This window comes from Labrus bergylta, chromosome 3 (genome assembly GCF_963930695.1).
Source record: "Labrus bergylta chromosome 3, fLabBer1.1, whole genome shotgun sequence".
In the NCBI taxonomy this organism is placed as follows: domain Eukaryota; kingdom Metazoa; phylum Chordata; class Actinopteri; order Labriformes; family Labridae; genus Labrus; species Labrus bergylta.
In genome coordinates this window covers 32,480,303-32,493,388 of record NC_089197.1, presented here as the reverse complement: position 1 = coordinate 32,493,388, position 13,086 = coordinate 32,480,303, and the positions used below count along the sequence as shown (strand labels likewise).

At 39.0% G+C, this 13,086-nt stretch overlaps 1 protein-coding gene across 1 annotated transcript in view; it reads left to right on the top strand.

Moving 5' to 3' along the window:
- The window catches only part of itfg1 (integrin alpha FG-GAP repeat containing 1), a 164,155-nt gene that overhangs the window by 108,614 nt on the left and 42,455 nt on the right, over window positions 1–13,086 (top strand). The window lies entirely within an intron of this gene.

Sequence of the window (13,086 nt, the reverse complement as noted above, 5' to 3'; positions counted from 1 at the left end):
GACTTTTCATTCCTTTCCCCCGTGAATGTGAGCAGCTTAGTAGTCGCACACCTCACATTAGACCTCCCCGAGGGGTAAACTGTTTATTTACCAATCCTTTCAGGAATCTGATAGCTGATAGCACTACTGTAATAAGTGAGACTGAGTGTGTGAACGTCATATTCAGACCTGACACATTCTGTCAGCCACTGATGGGTTTCTGCAGACAGCCTCGTCCAGTTCTCCGTTCTGTGAGACGGAATCTTATTTGCGCTCTACGACATCCCTCAACCCTCACCTGAGCGTTATTGAACAACGCCCGCTGAAGGATTGACTTTGTGTCGGACTCTCTGTGTGTGCATGAATGTGTAGACTAGATCCCAGGCAGGATGCACACAGATTTCCCACTATAAATCCATCACTGTTGGGCCTCAGACAGCAGCCATGTCTCTCTACCTGCTGGAGGCCTGGACTCGTGCTGCGCTTTTCATTGTAAGATGACCTGAACCTTTTATGCTCTGACATCTTATCCTCCCAACATGCCAGTAGTTCACACACTACTACATCAGTAGCATTATATATTTTTTTTTTGCCGTTGCACCATATATTATTCAGGAGCAAGCTAGACGTTGTTGGATGTATCTGCAGACCAAGGATGTCACGCTGTGAAAAAATGATGTATCCTGCCATACTGAGAAACCAGTATAGATGGTCTGTATGTTATTCTGTTATGACACTTCTTCAAGAAATACTCAGTATAGTGTATAGTTGCAGTTCAAGGGGCTGCTCTTTCTACAGTGTGTTGAGAAGACAAAACCCAATAGAAGTGGTACCATGCAGTTTTACCATCTTAAGCCAGCAAGAGCATGTCTAAGAATGTCTCTTAACACCTGTAAGCAATGTGCCCTTATCTGCAAGGGTTTAGGGCAACCCTGAACCAGTTTAACCACCGATTATACAAAAAGGATTTAAAGACTCTATATACAGTTTTTAAGGTCATAAAAAGGTAGATTTGTTGTCAGGGGTCTACTGCTGTTAGCTAAAGCCTTACTACACACAGACAGTGAGATCTCTTGACTGGACATCACGTGGGGGATGAGAAAAGTTCTGATTGGCTCATTGAAATGTTACAGAAACACAATACTACACTTGTGTCACATGATTAACTTTGTTACGACCTGGCAGACATTGAAAACAGCGAGTTGGGTTAAATTATATCACTTAAAACTTATCTTCCTATCTCTTCTCTCTCATCAAATTGACACTAACTACAAATGTCATTACAATTATGAAATTGACCGATATCTGTCGTAGTCGTGGAGAACCAACTCAATTACATTTTTTTAGAAGAATACCCCCAGACCCCCTTCCATGCATTTTTCTGTCATATCTCATCATCTGTTTTCACTACTCTAGTGTTTGCATGTCTCAAAAAAATCATTAGCAGGTTATAATTAGTTTGCATAAGCATATGTTTACAGCAGCCACAGTAAGGACATAGCTGTCGGCCCTGATCCTGGATTTGCAAAAAGAGAAAAACTATCAGTTGAACTTCAGACATTTTAAGCACGATTTAACCAAATACAATGGCATATGTATAGGTAGCTCTTTTGTAACATATTTTATAAGATTTATTTTCTGCTTGAATCCCTGAGTAACTGCCAACTCACTGCATACAGTCATAATTTCACTCACTCTGCACCTGGCTTTTAGTCCTGGTGTTTGTGAATGGGACTGATTTTTGTGAGGCTCATTTACATAACAATTGGCCAGTTTTGCTCTAAATGGCTGTATAATGGACAATTTAGATAGATTGACTGCACAGTTTTTTTTTCATTCTCAGCCCTATAGGTACGGACAACTCAACCAAGAGAGGGTCACCTATTTATTGCAGAAAATGACACTCGACCAATGCTAGTTTAGTCAAAGAGAGACACTATTAATTTAACTGATTTAACATTAAGTATGCTTCTGCTGCTGATTAAGATGTAGTCTTAAATCCATTGGTGTATTCAGACTAGATCTACCATTAAGTCTTTAAAAGTATCTGCATGCATATAAGATTTGTCTTTGATTTGCACACATCACAAATTTGCCATTGAAGAGAGTCGCACACAAAGTATATTACCGGATTTAAAGATTCTTTAGGAACATAGTCAGGGCATCATTACTCTCCAGTCTTACACAAAGCAGTGTGGTTTCACTATAAGCTGTAAGAGACAATGAAGCACAGAGTTATTGCAGGGTGGACAGATGGATGGTTGATTACTGCTGCAGAGGGAGGAAATGGGAGAAATCATAAACTCCAAAATTAGAAAAAAAGGATGAAATGATGCGTGATGGCAAAGAATGAGGGAGGGGAGATCTCTGCATGAGCATCTCAGAGTGTGTGTTAGTGTTTGTGTGGCTGTGTGTGTGTGGGATAGAGATGAAGAGAGAGACTGACAGGCAGAACTGTATGAGTTGATTAGTTTCCTGCTCACTTATTAGGATGCAGATTAGCTGCATTGAGAAACATCTGGGAGCTTTTCTCAGTTCCTTCTCCTCTCCACTTCTCACCTCATTTTTCATCACTGCTCCTCTTTTACCAAATCCAGCTCCCTTCTTTCCTTTTTTTCAACATTTTCTCCTCTCCTTTCTTCCTCCTCGATCTTTTCTCATTCCTGCACATTTCATTTCCGTTCCTTTAACTGTCTCCAGCTTGTGTTTTTACCTTGATCTCACCTCTGCTCCTGCCCTCACCCTGCCATCACTCCTCTTTTTGTTTCTCTTCAGCACAGGTCTCATTTCCTGTCCTCCTGCTTCCTCCTCGCCTCTCTCATTCTGCCAGTCACAGCTTCTTTAATTCACATTTATTTGGTTTCATTCAAATGACAATGAGGAGATTTGGATCAAGGCTTTTATTGTGGCTTTGTTGTCCAGACGATGATTTTACCAGAGGCTGTGTATTCAGATTGGTGTGAATACTTCTTCAGAGCACAAAGGAGGCTGAGTGGGAGTGTCAGCTTCCATTTTAGTCAGAAAAGCCTCCTGCAGCAGCATATGTTGACAGTGAAGGCATAATGGCTCTGCCTGCAAATGTGACCATCAGCAAACCACAAAACACAAAAACAAAAGAAATCAATATGTGGCTGAGTTAAAAAAAAAATAAAAAAAAAAAATGGAATCCAAAAATAATGTTACCTTGCCCTGCGTCAATCATTTTCAGTGGTATATAACTGGAAGCCTTCACAGCCATCTTACATGCAGCAGTGGGTAGGACACTGTTTGCCTTTAATTTCTATGCTGATGACACTGTCACTTACTGCTTTACACATCCTCTGCCCGGCTTATTTCACGTCTTTAGAATGCATTTGATATATAGTACAGGAAGACCTTTGTCAGCTGCAGCTTGTTCTAAATGCAATTAAACCTAGACGCATGTCATTCACAACCTGAAGAGAGGAAGAGGAGCATTGTCAGAAAGAGGTACAGAAACTTTGAATTTGCTCTTGTCAGTGTCAACCCACTCCATGCTTTTTGGATAAAGCTTTTGAAAAGGCACTTTAAGAAATGTATAATGTAAATGTAAAAGGTGGAACTGCCTGCCTTTTCATTTTAGCAGCATCTTGGTTTTTAGTCTTCTTTTTATTTTCTTCTTTTTCAATTGCTGAGAGTGTAAATGATTGTCATAACTGATTTGTTGCTGTCATTTTACTGTAATGTGTTGCCAACCAAAACCACTTTGGATGACAAGAGCATGTTCTGTAGACAGTCAACCTTTTTCCCTGTAACTTTAAAATAATATAGTTAATTAACACAGTGGCCTGGTTCATCTGAAAGCGAAACCTTACCGAAGCCTTTTGCAGCTGTTCAGAGACAGTGAGCATACAATAATGTGATAATGATGTTACCCTGAGCGAATACTGAGCAGAGAGGACTCCCTCAGGGATTTCAATCTCCACAGCAGTGCAGCTTCGTGTCTTGCTCACTCTTTACCAGACAAGATAGCGACTATTTAAGTGTACATAATAGGGCAAAAGGGGGTTTTGTTCTCAGTACTTAAAATAAAGCCTTACAGTAAACATAAGGGAATAATACACCTGTCAATCAAACAGATATTTAAATTCCAGCTGGACTAAAGAGAAGAAAACAATCAGAATACAATCATAACTGAGTGATGTCAAATTAGTTTGATGAATGTGGTGAATGTTAGCAGTGCTAGCATGACCAGGTAGTAAAGCCAGGATAGCAGGCCAACAAACCAGAGCTACAGCCCCATCTAGAGGCCGGTGGCTGCATTACAGCTTAGACGCAACATTCAACATGGATTGTGGGCCTACATTCAAAACAATATTAATAATTGATTTAACCAATTAGTAAGTCAGGTGCCGACTAGTATGGGTGACAACGTTTCATCCTTTAGTCATCTAACCGTACACATCCCTTGTTTAAATATTTTGAGGTGACAGTTCTTTAATTAAATTTAATCTAATCTATTATTAACCTGAAAGCTAGATGAAGCTACAACAATTCTGTTTCTATCATTCCTGTAAAAATGTGTTTATTTCTGGAAATGCTGATTTGTAAGACCAACATTAAGCTCAGCATCATCTCTCATCATCTCTCTCAGTATCATCATATGTGTCTGTTGGCTGGTGTGTGCATTTTCTGTGTCTGTTGGCTGGTGTGTGCATTATGTGTGTCTGTTGACTTGTGTGTGCATTATGTGTGTCTGTTGACTTGTGTGTGCATTATGTGTGTCTGTTGACTTGTGTGTGCATTATGTGTGTCTGTTGACTTGTGTGTGCATTATGTGTGTCTGTTGACTTGTGTGTGCATTATGTTTGTCTATGCATGTCGCTGAACAGTCCTGCAGTCAGCAGAAGCAGCCTGAGGACAATGAGAAGAGATAAGCATCTATAAGAACGAATGCTGCTCAGATGTCACATCGTTGTGTTGTGTGTCATTGTGTTTGTGTGTAAGTTGTGTGTCTGTTTGACTTGCACTTGTAGCCATTAGCACTGATGGAGCTTGTCGTGGTTCCCTGTATAGGTCTGCTCATCACATTTGGCTCTTACATGTACATGTGTTTGTGACATTAGCTGACCAAACAGCTGAGGACTGTGTTGTAATGTTTACATGTGGTTACCATGGCATCAAAGTTTCTTTTGAGGCACAGTTACAGGTGAGGCTCCAAAAACATTTAGACCATCCCTCTGCCCTCCAAACAGTTTTTTAAACCATGTAGAGATCTGATAAACAAATATCTTTCTTGTTTTCTAGCAACAAGGAATGTTCGGTGTCAAAAGACTTTTTAATATTTATTGCATGCATGAACACAAGTAAGCTCCTTCTCGTACACAAACTGAAACAATTATTTTTTTTGGGAGACAGACGGTTTGCAGAATTGTTTGTTTTGAGTTAGTTACAAAAAAAATGATTCCCCATGGAATAACCTCTCTGCACAGTGAGAATTTCTTTATGTATTTTCTGGATGGTTAGAAATACAGCTCATCTGTTCCAAACTACAAAACTACAAACATTTTCTTGGTCCAATGTTTTCAGCAAGCATAAGAAAACAAACTTCAAATCAGTGGTATAGATAGATTTGTATCTTTCAATGAAACATTTACGATTCAATTTTAAACTCCAAAATGACAGTATGTTTGTATTAAAAACAGCTGGAAAGTGCTGAACAGGGAGACATTCAGATTTAGCACTCATTAAGAGAGATTCTTTCATAAGAAGTTTTGTACACACATGCATAGATGAGTTTGAAGACTTACTTTTATGGGGCAGTCATGTCCCCAAATGTATAAAACTTTAATACACACACCTGGCATCTAGAAGCAGTAATAACACTAAAGCGCAATGGTGAGAGATGACCTGATTTCAGCTTCCCAGCCCACAAACTGGCAGCAGGGATTAAGAGCATTGAGGACCCCCCTCAATAATATGATTGTATTAGAAGTGTGATGCCTTTTTTTAGCCACTTTTCTGATTAAACTGCAGACTGGCGTCTGTCAAGAGGGGCGGACATGTTGGATTCACAGAACCTGACTTTTATTTATAATTAAAACAGAAACAAATCCAAACAGTGGGCTGTGTTTCATTGAATAAGATGTGTTCACTGGTTTGGGGGAAAGAGGATCCACCGCTTTGTGAAAATCCACAGCTCTGACGTCTTGTGTTTCACTGCCATGAACAAGATGCAGAGCTTTCACAGATACATCTTGGTCATGAGTTTATTGATTTTTATTGATTTTTTTTTTATTGAAAAATGGTTGGCTATGTGCAATGTTTTGGTAAATCTCCCATGAACTCCCATGAAAACTCATAACCTAATCTCGGAACTCAAACAAACACTAAACAGGGGTGTCATTTATAAATCAGTGTGTAGAATCAGTGCTAAAAGTGTATGTACGCCAAAAATAAAACAAATGGCGTGTTCCAAAAAATATCCTTTACAGGAGATGTGGTATATGCCAGTTTCGGTCCTCGTTTTGTTAGGTTACATAATGTATGTACATAATGTTCATTAATGAGACCACAGAGACATAGAAAAACTGCCTTGACTTTACTTGTGGTGTCGTAGAATTATGTTTATGAGGTTGTCAGAAAATATTGATTAATAAAAAAATTGCAAATCCAATGTTTTTTTACCTTTCTATAAATCTCAAAATTTCTTCAGACTGTAGACTCATGACTCCCGTATTGTTAAACATATCCTCAAGGCAGATTCTTACCAATACACAGCCCTTCTGTGAACTCTGATGTCATACCTCGTTGATCTACAACTGTCCACAGCAGCTTCATACACTTAATGAAAACACATGACAAAAATGTCTCAGCCTTTTGATTTTTATTATTTTTTACAGATCAACACCCTGAGCTGGGCTTCCTCCTAACTTTCTATTGGCTCATCTACTGATGTGTAATCTCTCCTGTTTAATATATATCTACTCCTGTCGCTGTTTCAAAAGCTTGTAGAAAAAATGTTGGATGCCATTCAGAAATATGTTCTTTACTTTACTTTTCGTTACCTTTTTGACAATAATTTTCTGCAACGCCCACCTACATGCTGGAAAAAACTAAACTTTTGAGACTATTACTAACAAAACAGTAATGGAGAGGGAGAGAAACAAACAGAAAGACGGGGAGGCATAATACACCTTAACAAGGTGAAGAACAGCTTAAAATGAAAACGTTAAAGCTAGATAAAACCAACTAGAGGGTTATGCATTACATCTTTCTGTAATGTAATCCTACTCATCTTACTAATGTGTGATTATTTACGATTGACAGCACTAATTCTTTGTTATAGACTGTTTTGTTTTATGGCAACTTGCAATTTTTCAGTCACACTTTAAAGCCACACTGAGCTAAGTCGCAAAATGGAGCAGGCACAGTGGAACATAGTGTTCATGAAATACTCTTCACTGGCTTGCTTACTGTTTCAATGATGAAAAACACACAAACAAATACACACACAGACCCACACAGAGAACCACAAAGACCAGTTCATCCTCCACTTGAGTAGGTTAGTCCTGTGAAGGAGCTTCCATCAGTCTTAATGTTACTCCAGAAAATAGTCTGTCTGTGAGGCTGTGTGGGCTAGAGAGAGAGAGAGAGAGAGAGAGAGAGAGAGAGAGAGAGAGAGAGAGAGAGAGAGAGAGAGAGAGAGAGAGAGAGAGAGAGAGAGAGAGAGAGAGAGAGAGAGAGAGAGAGAGAGAGAGAGAGAGAGAGAGAGAGAGTATCGGCAAGAGACAAAATGTGCTCCCCACAGGATGTGTGACAGCTATTCCAGGGATCTTGTTTAGGCCACGGAGGAGCTGTTATGCACTTGTAACATGTCAACCAAAGATTGAAGAACAGAGCAGCCTCACTGCAAAAAGGCTAGACTTAAGACTGCTACCTTCCATCAGTGTAGTGACAGCCTTGTCTCCACAGATACTCTTAACTCTTTTTCACACACAGGTTGCCACTGAAGTCTTCCTGAGTAAGGTGACCACATATGCACCATCTCACAATGGGAGACTTTCTCTGTCAGAGGGGGGTGGAGGCCAACTCAAAAGGCAGGGCATTACATAAAAGGGGCTGTGTTCCTAGACTTGGGCAATGCATTTGACACAATTTTTCCATAGTCTATCAACCATATCAAATCATACCTCTCAACCCGCTCACAGCTTGTAAAAAAATGATAATTATAAATCAGACTCCTTATACCTTTCAACAGGTGTCCCGCAGGGCTCTGTAATGGGCCCTATCATGTTCAGCATGGAATCTTAATCTTTGGTACCTACCCTTCATAACTTTAACTGTGTCATGTCCTATGTTGGTTATTATTTGTTCTCGTTACCCAAATTGTATTGTATATATCTGTATTTTTTTTTTGTTAGTTTGTTTATATACTAATGAACGTATGTTATTGGGTTATATAAGTCTGAGATGCCAAAAAACATCTGGCAAAATGACTGCCAATGACAATAAGCCTTTCGGCTAACATTTACATCCTTCTGAATGTTGATTAATGTACACTGTCCCTTTTAAAACAAATAAATAAAAAGGGACATGCAGAAATGGCGGACAAGGCAACAGAGTCCAATGCTATGATGACAGTTTTTGGTTTAATAACAGTTGCCACATATTATTGAACATTTTCAGCAAGCAATTGGTAAAGCACATACTTGCAAGCAAAAAAGAATTAGAAGATACTTCACTATGTGCAAGGCGATCCGACCGTTGTTCACCGGTCGTGTGAGTACATCATCATCCCTGCCTGCTCGCTTCCATTGAAATGTCATTAAAATGTCCTGCTGCGTTCTCACATCAGTTCTACCCGACTTCTTGCCGAGATTTTAATATAGGGCAGCTTGGAATAATTACTGGTAAAATACCCATGACTGACAAAACCTCTATACTGGGAAAGATTTTAGTGAGAACTGGCTAAGATTGTCAAAATGCTTCGATAATTCAGTACTTTTCAATGGCACATTAAATGACACAATTTCTGTTATTTTAATGATCAATAGTATCGAAAAGCATAAAGCCTTTAAATAGCATCAGTCATATTCAGTATCAAGAATCATACAGAGGTTTACAAGTCTGATACAGTGGCAACCATAGAACAGGCTGGCTTTATTAAATTGAGATGCACTTTGTGAAGTGCATCATGAACACTCTCTTAACTGGTTGCTGAAGTGAAAGCATATATTCTCCAGTGTGTAGAGTATTAAAGTATTAAGCAAAATGAACTGTAAGGAATGCAGTACACTAAACTGTGCTGTAAACTGAGTGTGTTGTAGCTTTTCCATCTATAATCTGTCTAATGTTCTATGTTCTCTTCCCCGATAATCCCAAATGGGATTTTTCATCAGTGACAGTCTAATCCCTTTACATTATTGATTTACAGTGTCAGTGACAATGCCTGTAGCCTGACACCGGACTGCATGAAATTCAAACGAGCAGTGAATATTTTGATCTCTATGATTTATTGATCATCGGTGTCCTTCATAGATGACTTTGGTCCAAAACTTGTGATGTGTTGATGTGGTGTTTGCACAGAGTTGACGAGAGGTATAATTACAGGCAGGACTTTGAACACTTCGGTGCGCAGGGTCAGACCTCCACTAGCACCGTGATCTCTTCACAGCCAAGTCACTTATTTGTTGTTTTTTTCCTGTATACAATATTGCTCAACTTAGGGCACCAAAATAAAGCCGTTGGCTGCTGACAACTCGGAGGTTCTACATCTTTATTTTTCATACTTTACCAATAACATAAGCATATAAAAAGGTTATTAAGATTTTTGCAATGTGGTCAAATTATGTTGTGGTTACTGACAACCTTTTTTTTGATAGCCTAAAATCAATTTTGAAGTGTTCATGTTGCAACAGCCAAGTGGTTTCTAAAAAACATTCTCAAAAAAGCAATCTTGAATGACAACAATACATGGGCCTTGGTTAGAGATGACTTATTTTTCCCCTTTGATTAAGATCCATTTTCTGACTGAATCCTGTTAAACAAGGTTATTCAGTGGCTGATATGCGGTGTGGTCAGTTAGAGTCAAGGCACACATGTTTGTCTTTGATGGGAGCTCCAACTGAATTCCCCCTCAGGCATTTACTTAATAAGCTTGTGAACTTCAAAGGAGCAAATTTGCCTTTGCTACACGTACGCCATTTGTCTGTAAATCAAAGGTTTACAAAAAGTCCTCTTGTTTATTCACATAAATGATGGCAGAAGGGTTACCTCATCGAGGGATCAGAGTACAGGGAAGTGGTGCAATGCAGTCCTCGGCCCTCAATCATTACTGCATTAGCATACAACATTGGTATTATAAGTCACTATTTGTTTGGACAGTCTAATGCTAGCAGTCATTCTGTAATCAGCGCCTGAATGCTAACATTGACCATCTTAGTTCAACTTGTTGGCAATGCAAAAACTTGCTGATTAGCAACGTTGGGGTTGAAATGTCACTCATCTTCAGATATTCAGTCATGAACGAAGTATTGGAGTTATTAATGAACTTGGTTATTAATGAACTTGTGTTAAAGAATGATGTAGAGTATAAGTACCAAAGACATCCGGTTCATCCTATGGTGAGGAATGGGTGTTGACATTTACTGGCAATGCATCCATTTAGTATAAGATATGTTATCTAAAAATACAAACGTAAACATTATGTTTGCACAAATGGAAAAATCACGTAATCACCGAGATCAGTGAGATTCATCATTTGGGATCAATCAGACTTCGAAAAAAGCTGTTGAAACTTTTCGGTCAGGACTGACCTTGTTGACTGGGAAATAAACAGGCAGACAACACCAAATCTTTGGGGGAAAAAATGGAATAACTTTATTTATAGTGCACCTTACAAAGCCAAAGGTACCAGGTGCCACTCAGGTAGACATTAAAATACATCAGATAAAGGAAGCAAAAAAAGACAGTTGAAGGTATAATATGCAAAATACTGAGTAATGACATAGCAATAATCAAATGTACTTTATGTCAAAATATCGTTAAGAAATTACTTCCTAACAAGAGTGGCCTGTGGCTCCTTTCTTGCAGGTCACTATCCACTGTTTTGACCCCTCAAATAAAGTCTTAACAAGTCCAAAAATAAGAAAAAAGAATGCTATCACAAGAGAACAACCTGAAAGAGAACCAACAGACTCTCCAAACCAAAGAAAAAAATATCCTTGTTCCAAAAAACAAACATTTAACTACTGAATCTACTTTGAGATGCATGTCTTTACCATCCGGCTGCTGCAGTTACTCCGCTAGTGAAACAGGATGCGAGGGGTGGGGGGAGTGTGGAGACAGGAGGGGAGGCTGGAGCTGAGGGATGAAGGAACTGTTTCTGAAGAGAGCATTGTTTTCATCTGAAAATCCACTATGAGAGTAGCATAGTTAGCCTTTAAATAATACATTTTAAAATAACAACAATTAAATAAAATACATAAAGACTGAATGGATAAAATAACCAAAAGTAGCACACCAGTCAAGACAAGGTCCTCATATAAAAGAAAGTGTTCAGTGAGGATTTAAAAGTGGGCACAAACTTCACTTTTTTGTTATCCTCTGGCAGGACATTCACAAAGTTTAGGGGCCCAAACATAGACTGTATATACAAATGGACAACATGCCTTAACCTTCTCCTGTTGAACAGGATGAAGCCAATATATCCTGTGACAGACGCTGACTCACTGTGAATTTGCAACATTAATCTGCACAGTAGTGTTCACAACAGAACAGATTCCTCTGTTTGTTTCAAGCAGACACTCAAGGTTATGGAAATTCAATGACTCTTGTTGCTGTTTGTTACGTTTTCTGTTTCTGCTGTACTCTGCTGATGTTGTTCACACAGCTACACAGGAGCTGAATTCTTATTCAGAGCTGTCAATCATGACATCATGGTAATCTACTACACAAGTTGAGATTCAGAAGGTTTCTTTCATAGGATCTTAAACATGGACGAGGACAGATGAGCAAAAATGGGAACATAACAGATATAATAGATGGTGCCTGACCATGTAAGGCTTTAAAAAAAAAAGCAACAAAATCAATTCTAGAACTAACTGGTAACCGTGGAGGTCATAAAGAACAGGAGTGGTGTGCTTGTTTCTCATGGATTGGGTTGAAAGCCCAGCAACAGCATTTGTCAGCAAATGTCTTGATCAGTGTGACGTTTGAAAGCTAATGTTGAACCTTGATGATCATGGAAAACTTCAACGACTGTGTATCATCAAGAAAGTTTCATTTGTGAATGCCTTCCTTCACAAGCAATGTTTAGAGATTCATCTCACAGAAAGACTTGGATTGTGAGTTAACACAAGCTTGTATCAGAGATGTTGTGACATTTGTACAGTCGGAGGCATATTTGTTCCATTACACAACACATGTGCTTCAGTTGGTGCAAGTTGTCCTTAAGACCCACTGTATTTATTCCTTTCTGAATAGTTAACATTCACTGAAGCTCAATGGTGCGCCTCAGATATGTTAATAAAGAAGGATGAATAGAGGAATGAATAGAAGTAGGGAGTGACGAACAAGAATGTATTCTGAGTCAATGAATGGAGATCACGTAAGATGGAACCTTTCACAGTTTCTTTTGAATATTAGGGTGACTTAAGCATCACTAGGGCACAAGTATCTTGTGTTGATTTTAAATTCAGAGTCACCCACCAAGAGCTATCATTTCATGTAATTATTCTTTATAATATAATCCTCACTTTTTTTTAGGTTACATGAACAGTAAATGTTTGTGATGAACATGTTTGTGGAGAGTTAATGATGAACCATCTGATCCCGAGGCTTTATCCACCCACTGTGTATACAGCTGATCAGAGGGCACTGCTGTGTTCACTTTGAATAGGTGTTTTGGGGTTCGGCTGCTGTTTTGTTACAGCGCTGGGTTGCAGACCTTATTAGCAGAGTATTGGGCTTCAGCGTGACTCCATCAGGTAAATCAAGGCAAGCTAGACCCAGGACCCTATTAGTATGCTAATAAAGTCCCTTCTCTAATGACTGATAAGCAATTCAGCGGATTCCGTCCTCGCTCCGCTTGTATACACAAATAAGTGAAATGCCCTCTTAACATGCACGTAAACACGCACACGCAGA